We start from the raw sequence: 11,664 nt of genomic DNA, 5'->3' as shown, positions 1-11,664 counted from the left end.
TTCCTCCTTTAGGTTGCTTTAGTGAGGTGTTCTGTCACGATGAGGAGAAGGTCACTAACACAGAGGCAATGCTTATGCCTTTTGACTCCTGTTACCACCTCAGACAGGAGGTAATTCCTAATAGCACCAAGAAACCAGAGAGTGTGCTGAACTTCATGTGCAGATTTGAGAGAGGACAATCCAAACTCAACCACCCTTTCCTAGAGCTCACTACATAAAATTATAGTTTTGGTTAATTCACCTTATCCTTTTCTCCAACATGCCCCCCTCCCCCACTCCCCAGCATCTTCCACTATGTAAAGTTGTAGTGACTAGCATTTACGGAGCAGACACTGTGCTCCAGAGTAAATCCGAGTGGACTTATGCCCTTGGTCTTTCCAACAACCACACAGAGCAGGGCCTTTCCTAGATGAAAAGTGGCTATACGCAGACAAACGACTTATCTGAGGTTGGAAAGGGACCTGCACAGGTCAGGCTGGGAGATTAACCATAGTTCCCTCACTCCACCTTGCTGCCCTTTGACTCTGCATGGTTCCTAGAACAACTATCATCTCTGTGGGAACATCTGGGTTAGGAGGAAGCCTGAAGGAACACACGGGACTCTAACACGACAGACTGAAGAAAAGCACAAAAGAACGCCATGGGTGTGAGAGGAGGGAGGGGCCATGGGTGTGAGAGGAGGGAGGGGCCATGTGATCGTTGAGGCCTAAATGTTGCCAGGAGTTTGAGGCCAGCCTGGGATTTGTAGAGAAACCATGTCTCAGAAAAAAAAAAAAAAAAAAAAAAAAAAAAAAAAAAAAAAAGCTCAAACCATCCAACAAACAAAAAGCCAAAAGAGAAATGAACCATAAAGTTGTGTACAGAATGAACTCAAATACCCACAAACCTGGGGAGCAAACACTTAAAGCCCAAACAGTTACGTTTAAAAAAATCACGCAAGCAATTCTTGGCTAGTGAAGGTGTAGCTAACTTTAGTTTCCTATTGAGTATACCTCATTTTCCAAAATTTCAGAGTACACGTATGTTACCTTAAAAAAGAGGTTGACTTATTTTTATTTTATGTGTATGGGTGTTTTGCCTGCATGTGTGTCTATGTACCATGTGCATGCAGGTCCTGCAGAGGCCAGAAGAATCCCCTTGAACTGAAGCTAAAGATGGTTGGGAGCCACCATGTGGGTGCTGGGAATTGAACCCAGGTCCTCTGGAAAAACAGCCAGTGCTCTTAATTGCTGAGCCATCTCTCCAGCCCCATATATTGCTTTTTATATAAGAAAATTGGGGAACTGGCAGATAAACGTGCTTGCCACGCAAGCCTCCTACCTGAGTTAAATCCCCAGAACTCATAAAAGGGCCGAAGGAGAAAATCAATTCCACAAAGTTGTTCTCTGACCTCCACACATGCACTGTAATATGAGCACCCAGCCCCAACCTCTCTCCCTCTCTCCCCCTCTCTTCCACACACAATAATAACAATAAATAAAGTAAAGTTTAAAATTATAAAAAGTCCCAGATAGGCAGCATTGATAAAGCCACCAAGAAGGTGGTCACTATGGCCATTATGGTCAATATGGTCATATGGTCAGTATGCCAGGATCTCAGGTGTTTTATTTTGTTTTGATATTGGCATATATTAACTATTTAGTTTGTAGGGTAAGGATTTTAGAATTTAAAATAATTTATAAGCTAGATAAAGCCAGGCCTGTTGATACACACTATAATCCCAGGTACTGAGACTAAAGCAGGAGGGTTGTAAATTCAAGGCTACAGAGTGATTTCAAGCCAGTCTGGGCAACTCAGTGAGAGCTTGTCTCACACAGGAAGTGAAAAGAGGGCTGGGGATACAGATAAGTGGTACAGTGTTTGCCCGGCATGTGAGCTCTGGGCTCAATTCCCAGCACCACAAAATGGATGGATGGATGGATGGATGGATGGATGGATGGACGGATAGATGGATGTGAGGGAATTTTGATAGCACTGTGACACTCTAAGACTGTTAAACAAAATTTGCCTTGAGTCAGCGGGTGCAGCTGGCGACTAGGGGCCAGAATTGGCCATGGAGAAGCCAGCAATTTGGATAGAGAAGACCCACAAGAAGGAAGGAGCCATGACTTGAGTTGGGCAGAGTGAAGAGACACATCTCTTGCTGAGTCTCCAGCCAAAAAGCAAGGTCAGCCAGTCACTAGCTCTGCCTCCTGATCCAAGGTGAACTTTAACAGTCTTGGAGTGTCACCATTCGATCAAAATTCCCAAAATGGATGGAATTAAATACACTACATCAAGTAGAGCTGACACCTCTTTTTCTTTGATAAACTTTTTGAGCACAAGGGCTTCCATCCCTGGAGGTGAGAATTGAAGAGCCTCTAGCACAGAGGCTGGAAAAGGCAGCTTCTTCAGCCAGGGCATTCTCTGCCCAGGTGGTGGGTACCACATGGTATCTGCAGCTGTGAAAAGGGCGAGGGAGAGGCTGTGTCTTATTGTAGCTTTCTCCCTGGTTCATAAAACCCTGCTGTCATGCAAAAACAGCATTAAATTATTAAAGTGTGAGCCTGCGAAGCGAAGGGAAGGGCTTATGGACACCTCTGTGACTATTAAATCCACTTTGCTCTGGGCTGTGACTTTATTTTCTTAAATTCATGGTGACATGCTGCTCTGAATCATGCAGGATAGCAGCCACAGGGCTCTATGATGTCGTTTTTTTGGGTTTGTAAATACCTGGAGTCTGCAGGAGAAGGAATGGAGGACAGAGGAGGCTGGGTGGCCCAGGAGCAGTCAAGAGGGCGGGTAATCCTCAGCCTGCATTGAAGAAGGCTAAAGAGGGAAACCAAGTGGGTAGCTTAAGTGGCAGAGTGCTTGCCTAGCATGGACAAAGCCCAGCACTACACAAACCAGGTAAGATGCTAGCACATGCCTGCAATCCCAACACTCAGGAAGTGAAGACAGGAGGATTCGAAGTTCAAGGTCACAGCAGGTTTGGGGCCAGGCTGGGCTATGTGAGAACCCTTCTAAAAAAAAAAGTCTGCATATGTGTGTATCTTTTAAACTTCTTTATTTAATACAATTGTGACTGTGTGCTTGGATGTATAAGCATATGATACCACAGCACAGTCTTGCAATCAGAGGACAACATTTGTAATCAGTTTTCTCTTTCCAGCACGGGTTCTGAGGCTTGAACTCCTGCTGAGGCATCTTGCTAGGCCCTTAATTTTCTAATTCCCTGTTAATATTTACTCTTTAACCCTACTTTTCCAATATATTTTAAATTCTCTAAATGTGGTTTCAAAATACCTCATTAAAGGTGATGCCCTGGCCCACAAAGGGAATTATTCAATATGTGTCCTCTCAACTTTGAACCAAAACTGTAGGTCACACACGGTAGAACTCTTTTCTTCTTTCCAGGTCCTGGAGACCAGCTTTGGGGCCTCACACAAGCTAGATGAATGTTCTATCATTAAACTACATCCCCAGATCTCTTTTTGCTTTTTTTTTTTGAGACAGGGTCTCACTAAATTTCACACTGGTTTTGAACAGATTCTATCCTAGAAGACCTTGAACTTGGGATCCTCCTGCCTCGTCCTCCTCTCTTGCTGGGGTTACAGGGCTGCAGTACCAGACCAAATTCTAATTTCTTTTCTTTAAGTCTGTGTCTTGCTCAGTCTTGAGTCAACAGCAGACAGCCTATGTTGTGCTATTGTTGGTTGGAGTGTTACATAAACGGAGAGTTGATAGGTGGCGCTGCTGAAATCATCTGTATCTCACCTACTCTATTGCTTCTAGCTACGTTCATCACCGAGACACTGGCGCTCTGACTGTGACTGTGAATTTATCTATTTCTCCTTCCAGGTTTGCCGCTTTCACGTTTTTCCTTAAGTTAAAGCTGAGTTATGGCTTCCTTTTGATCCCGTGGCCTCTTTATTATGACAAAGCAATCACTTTTGCTCATTTAGTATTTGAGTGGGTTTTTGTTGTTGTTCGTTTGCTTGTTTTTTCAAGACAGGGTTTCTCTTTGTAGCTCTTGCTGTCCTGGAACTTACTCTGTAGCCCAGGCTGTCCTTGAACTCAGAGATCTGCCCGCCTCTGCTTCCCAAGTGCTGGGGTTAAAGGCCTGCACCACCACTACTGGCTCTAGTGTATTTTTATTTTAGACATTGTGTTCTCATCTTTCCAAATTCCACTCAGGCCTCGACTCTTTAATGTCATGCCTATGTGTGTTTGCCTTTTCTTCCACTTCCCTATACAGTAGACTATATTTATATATTACATGGATATTGTTGTAACAGTATCTTATTTCCTCATCCCCACTGTTCCTGCTCTATTTCCTTGTTGTTTTTTATTCTCCAGATAATGGTTTATATGCTTTTGTTTTGTTTTGTGTTTTGTTGTGTTTTGTTTTGTTTTGCTTGCCTAATGATTTTTGGTTGCATGGCAGACATTGTAGAATTCCTATTTTTGAGGTATTGGGGTTTTTGATGACCTTTTCAAGTGTTAGGCTTCCTTCTGGCAGGAAATCTAGTTACTCTGAATCAGTTTGCTGCCTCCTAAATTTCCTGCTAATTGCCTATGCTTAGCCTTGGGCCTCAGACTGATTCACCCTGACCTCTCAGGTGGCATTTCTTGAGGACCATGTCTGATGTCCTGTGTGCTACAAGGTCTGTCCTCTTTGGGACATGGGTTGTTCCCTCTGACATGTGAACCTAGGAATGCTTGGACTACTGCATTGCAGAGCTCTTCCCAGACTCCACAGTCTTCTATGCACATGAAGATCAGTGCTCATCTAGCAACCTGACTGGTTCCTTCTATAAGCTTCCAGAACTTTCTCTGGATGCTCTTTGTTGCCGTTGATGCTATTGTTCTTTCAAGATCATGCCTCATAGATTCTAGCCACCTTGTCTTCCCAGGTCTGATGTCTCTTCTAGTCATCAGAACCTCAGGCTGGAACACCCCACACTGGAGCTGCAAACTGCCCCAAGTGCCATGCTGAGCAGTTGCAGAATTGGATCTAGTCCAGACAGTCTTTCTACTATTTGCTTTCCACAGGCTACCAAAACTTTGTATTATGAACTTGTCCAGTTCTTCTATTGTGTAGTGGGGAGGTCTACCCCTGTAGCTCATCATGGGCAGAGGTGAAATCTACAAATACACTGTGAATGTTTCTTGACAAAGAAAAAAGCATCTTGAAGGTCAGACAGAATTTGTCGCTCCTCTATTCATGGTAGAAAATATACTTCTCTTGCAGACATAAAGTTGGATATGGTGTTACATACTATAATCTCAGCATTGGAGAGCTGAGAATTGAGGGTGCAGGGAGGAGAATTGAGTTCAAGAGCAGCCTGAGCTATGTAAAAAGAATCTGTATTGAAAAAAACAAAAACTACTGAAGGACTGAGCATGTACCTTAGGTGACAGAGCATGCACTAAGCCCTGAGCTCATCCCCACTACTCCATACACCTGTGTGGTGACTCATGTGTGTAATCCCAGCATTTGGAGATAGAGGCAGGAACATTAGATGTTCAAGGTCATCCTTGGCTACAAGGGGGCTTGACACCAGCCTTACATACATAAGAGAGACTATCTCAAAACCAAACAAGCAAATAAACAAAAAAACATTCAGGCCTCAGCAACTGAGAGAGGCTGGGTGACAGACAGATGCCCTCAGAGCTCCAGTTTGGGGTTCTGACGGAAAGCTTTGAGAAGCACTTCCTGGTGACATTTATTCTCTCTGTGATGTGGGAGGCTGTGCTGCTTGAGAACACTGTGGAAGATGAAAGGTCCCTGGAGGAGGCAGGAGTTTGAAAAGACCTTACTGGAGAGGAAGGGGACCAGAAGCTCAAACTGCCAGCCACAGACTTGTGAAGACACCAACCAAAAACAAGACTCCAGTAAAAGCAATACGGTCTGAAATGATGCACTTGGCCATGACACCAATATTCAATACCTAAGCACTGCTGACATCCTATTTCTGAGCCGGTGTCAGAGTGAGACAGATGCCCAGGGAGGAAATGCCATCCGTGACCGGTGCTGTGTCTCCAACCATCCCAGGTCTGACTGTGAAGCCATCGTTGGATCGTTCATTCTGTTGCTACCTAAAGTAAAGAACAAAAAGCTGGGGCAGTGGCCCAGATGGTAAACTACTTGCTATGTATGTACAACCTGAGTATGAGTCCCAAAATATAGAAAACCTTATTTCAAGGGGAAAAAAAAGGCAAGATGGCTCAGCAGGTTGAGGAACCTGCCACCAAGACTGATGACCTGAGGTCAGTCCCCAGGACCCACAATGGTGGAAGAAGAGACTAGAATCTGGCCTCCCAATGCACACTGTGGTATGTGTGCACTCACATACATCCACTCACACAAAATAAATAAATAAACATATAATTTTTTTAAAGACTAAAGAAAAGGGTTGAGGTGTTTCTCACTGGTACAGCTCTTGCCTGACAGAGTGCAGTTCTCTCTTCCAGCAGCAGAGCAGCCAGGATGTCCATGCAAAGTCCCAGTTCAGAACCAGAGTGTGTATATGTTGGTCACAGCATATATCCAGGGTACACTACTCAGGTTACAGATCTGCCACATCTAACTGCCTAACACCAGAGACCATAATGTGGTCCAATAGTGGGATGCACCCAGGATGCGGTCCCCATGAAAGTATATGGTTTGATGATGCCAGATCTGGCTTCATGTGCACACAAAGCCCTGCTTCATGGTGTGCACACAGCATGAAATAGAAATTGCTTAGCTGTGCATTCCCTAAAGCACCTGTCTTTAAGTCATGCGTGACTTTAATTGAATACAAGGAAAGGGGAATAAAACTCACTTTATTATCCAAATGAAAGAACAGGCTTACTTTTACTAACTGAATGAGGGTGAGTAATTCCACAAGCAGAGGGTACCTGAGCAAGTAGTGAGTATCACATAAGGTGGGCTGCTGCCCTGTGGCATGGGCATCTGATGTCAGAGCCCCTCTCAGCTCCTGCTAGATGACATCTGTCTTAATTTGTGTTTTTATTGCTGTGAAGAGACACCATGACCACAGCAACTCTCATAAGGAAAACATTTCATTGGGGTGGCTTGCTTATGGTTTCATAGGTTCAGTCCATTATCATTTTGACAGGGAGCATGGCAACATACAGACAGACATGGTGCTGGCTACATCTTGTGCAGAAGGCAGCAGAAAGTTGACAGAGAGTCACACCGAGGGAAGCTTGAGCAAAAGAGACCTCAAAGCCCAACCCCACAGTGGCACACTTCCTCCAACAATAGTTGGGGGCACACACCTCCTAATAGTGCCTCTCCCTCTGGGGCCCACTTTCTTTCAAACCACCACATCATCTGACATGGTAGATCAGCTACTGACTTAAGTCTAGGGCAGTGCAGCATGTGTGAGGGGCAGGGAAACCTTCTTCAATGGGAAATCCCACAGAGAGGCAGGTGGCAACCTGACTTGTATCTCATCATCTCCTTGCGTTTATTTATATATGTAGTGGTGGTTGTTGGGGCGAGACACATGTCACAGAATGCATGTGGAGGTCAAAAGACAACTTGTGAGGGTTATTTCTCTCTTTCCACTATGTGGGTCCTGGAAATAAAACTGACTCCGGTTGCCTTTACCCACTGAGCCATCCCACCAAACCTTGTTTTTGTTTTTGAGACAGAGCCTCATTAGTCTAGACTGACCTCCAGCTAGCTTTGTAGCCAGGGATGACCTTGAGCTATTGATTCTCCTGCCTCCATCTCCAGGATGCTGGAATTACAGGCTTGTGCAGTGCTAAGGATGAAACCTAAAGCTTAGAGCATGCTAGACAAACGCTTGACCAACTAAGCCACATCCCCGGCCCTTGATGACACTTTACAATCTCTGTTGACCTCTTCACTGTCCTTGTCCAGCATTGACACTTATGCATCACCATAATCTGTTTCTGTACAGGTTTTATCTGTGGCACCAGGAGGTGAGCCCCTAGAGGAAAAGGGCTGGTTTATCAACTGGTACCTTAGAAAATTCTCAGGAATAAGACACATTTATTTCAAAGTCAACCATGCTAGAAAAAGAGGAGGGGGGAGAAAAAGAACATCGACATCAGTTGTTCTAAGCAATCTGCCCACTCATAAACTGCATGTCAGCATTTCAGTGCACAGTGTCTATCTGTCTCTGGTGGTTTTGTCAACACGACTGTTGCATGTGGATTCTGTAGTCTGGGAGTTTGCCCTGGGCACCTCGTTCTTCCAATTCTCCATCTTTGGCCTTGGCAGAACAATAGTGCAGCATCTCAAAGATGAGTATCTCTCGTTCTCAGGCACCTGACTCCTACATGGTGAATAAATCTGGGAGGTTATCCTTAGTCTTTATTGAAGAATTAGAGAAGACCCTCCTTCCACCCACAGTCCCACCCTGCCTGCGTGTGTACACAGCTGGAAGGTAGTCAATTTTCTTCATTCTTCACTGATACATTGTTGTCACATAGAGTGAAATTTGGGGCGGACATAGTAGTCCACACCTGTAATCCCAGTACGTGGGAGGTCCAGGCAGGAGGTTCACCCAAAATTGGAGCCCAGCCTGGTTTATTTAGCTAGCTGCAGGCCAGCCAAGATTTCAGAGGGAAAAAAAATCTATCTTAAAATAAAAAAAAATAAAAAATAAATCCCAAAGCAAACAAAACAGAATAGAACTTGACAGGTACTTAGTAACTGCTCCTGCAGTTATCTGGGTGTTATCTCAGTGGAAATGATACTTTGAATCTTTTACCCTTAGCTTCTCAAAGAAAAACACAGCAATTGTAGCCAATCCAGAGTCTGGGCAAGAGTCCAGACTCCAGCCGCTCAAACAGGCAAGACTCAGCCACCTGTCTGAAAACACCAATGAACGAGACAAGCTAACAGCAGAAGACCGAGAGCAGAGATTTAATCTGTGTGTGGGAAAGAGTGAACAAAGGTCTGCTGACCCCAAAGTTTGTCTTTGGAGGTATTGGCATGAATTTTAGGTTTCAATAGAGAAAGAATTGAGGTAGGGCCAGAGGTCTGTATTAATTAAGCCGTCCTGGTCAAGGTATGGTCCCACCCATCATTATCTCAGCTTTGTTTATGCAAAGCAGTCCAAAGGAGTCCTCATTGCTTAAGGGACAATGGTCCTTAGGAAATGATTACTTCTGCTCCTGGTGAAGCCTCACCCTTATAGATAAATGCCCTCATAGCAGGGGTATCTGTCCTGTGAGGCTCTACTGTTCCTAGAATGAGTGACTGCAGTTTGGGACAATGGCTTATGTCAAGCCTTAAAGGGAGGTAGGGTAGGTTAGACAGAGATTCCATGAGTGCCTATACAGAATCAAGCAGGTGACCCAAATTACGGCAGAGATAGCTGTACAGTGAAGACAGAGGGCCAGGCTTCATCCTGTTTTTATTTGCTCTACAGACCCAAGTGAGAAGTCAGGCCTGAGTGCCTGGTATGGGACTGTCTCCTCCATACCTCTTTAAACAAACATACCCAGTAATTACCCCATTAAACTGACCGTGTCATTGCTTAGACATGGCTCTGGATGAATCTGCTCACCAAGGCTTCTGAGGGGCTCTGGGCTCACTGCCTGTTCCTTGCTTGGAACCAGCTGTGGCACTTCCAGTTTGCATGGAGTCCCTCTCTCCAGGGCTCTCCACAATCACCACCCTGCAGAGGCCAAATGCTTTCTTCACTTGCCTATAACCATGACCACCTCTGTTCTCCCCTCTGCCTTAGACTTCTGGCTATAATGTTCATGCTGGCCCTGCTTGGACTCCAACTGAAGGCCCCTTCCTCATAAAACCCATCTTGTCTGGCATCCTGAAACAACCTGGATCATTTCTTTTTCTGGATAAGCATCTAGTGAGGAAAGTGTCCTCCCTGGGAACAAAGCCTGTTTGCTAACAGAGGTGCAATGCTGGTTGGTTTTGGAACACCCCCCACCCCCACCCACACTCCCAGCACATGTCAGGCAGAGCGAAGTCTTCAGGAGCTGAATTTGATCATCAGCATTTCAGAAACGAGAACCCCATAGTGTGTAGTTTCGTTTCTGTTTCATTATTTGTAGACATTCTAGGCCCAGCACAGACCAGTAATAAACACCTGTTAAAATAATTGATTGACTGACAGCCAGCTGGGCCTGCCGCATGTTTCTGTCTGGCCACACTGTCTGAGAATTTTTTCATTTTCAGTAAAAATTGTAATTATTTTCATTGCAGCTATTCACCAGATTCCCCGCGTTTGTCCCTGACTTTTTTCTAACTTTCCATTTTGAAATGCTTAAGGCAGAGATAAAAGGCTGGAAGAATAGAATAGAGATGACTCCCTTCTGCTCTCTACCTGACTCAACAATAAATGTTTCCCACATGCATTTTTTCCCCTTTCTTTCTCTGTCTCTACATAGTATATTTACAATGTTCTCTAGAAATGTCCTTTTTTGGCTGGGTCATTTGAAAGTAAGATGCAGGCATTAAGACATTTCACTCATAAATATGCCAACACACAGTTTCTGAGAATGAGGACATTTTCTGTGTAACCACAATAATATTGGCCCAGCCAAGGAGTTAATAATCATCTCAAAACATAATCCAATAGCCTTCCACTCATTCTCCAGTTGGAGAAGTTTGCTTTTAGGTCAGACAGTGACAACCTTTGGTTGAGTTCCAGTTCTAGTTTCTACAAATCCATTAGTGTGTAGGCACCTGTCTCAGATTCACTGTTCACACAGGCCAGTCACATTCTCTGATTCTGGGCTGACAGAGTTGCTCATACTCAGGTAAGAAGTTTCCAGAATGGCAGCCCAAAGCTTCCATGAAGCCTCATCTCCTCACCCTCCAGGAAGGCTCTGCACCTTAAAGAAGCATCGCACAGAGCACAGAGCGGGCGGGAGTCCAGTCACCTCCAGGAGTCGTCTGGATCCCAGAGTCACTTGGGAGATGTAGGTTGAAGCACAGGAGGCAGGCCACTGCATAGACTAGGGCCTCCTAGCAAGAGGTGGCTCTACAGCAGGGGGAGGGGAGAGTAAAAGTTTCCTGATGTTTCAGGAATGTCAGCCCATGGCCAAGAGGGATCTGCCTCTGCTTCAGAGTCCAGAAAAGAAAGACATTGTACAAGCAAAGCATCTTTGAATATAGACGCAAGCAAGCAGGGGGTTGCACCTTTGACAACTCTGACTCCTGTCCCAGTTCAGAGTATTCCAGACCTCTGGGCACCACGGAGGCAAAACTGCTCTGAGTCCTGAATGCAGCTAAGAGGAGTCTTGGGAAAAGAGTGGACAAGAAAACCCCTCAAAACAGCAAACTTGGCCCCGGTGAGGGGAGGTAAGAATAACTAGTGAGGACATGGAGGGGGCTGTAGGTCACCTCCCAGAACCCAGAAAGTTCTGAAGAAGTAAATCTTCTCTGTCTTGCTCTTGATGACCTGCCCTTTCTGGCTAGAATGTTGGGCTGTTGTGGATGGGTTCTCATCTCGTGTCCATATGGCCTGTAGCCTGGAGGATTCAGTGAGAAAGAGCAATTCAGAATTACAAGGACCATGCTGCTGACCACTCAGCTTCCAGCCACATCCTCCCCACAGTCTTGGACCTAGGGAGGCTCCAGGAAGGACACTGGGAGGTCCTGGAAACAAAGCAGTTTTCCAGTGTGTGAACAGCTCTTTCTTGGGGCTTACCTGACACCCTTAATGG

This window comes from Onychomys torridus, chromosome 5 (genome assembly GCF_903995425.1).
Source record: "Onychomys torridus chromosome 5, mOncTor1.1, whole genome shotgun sequence".
Taxonomy (NCBI): Eukaryota; Metazoa; Chordata; class Mammalia; order Rodentia; family Cricetidae; genus Onychomys; species Onychomys torridus.
Note: the sequence above shows the minus strand (reverse complement) of the source record.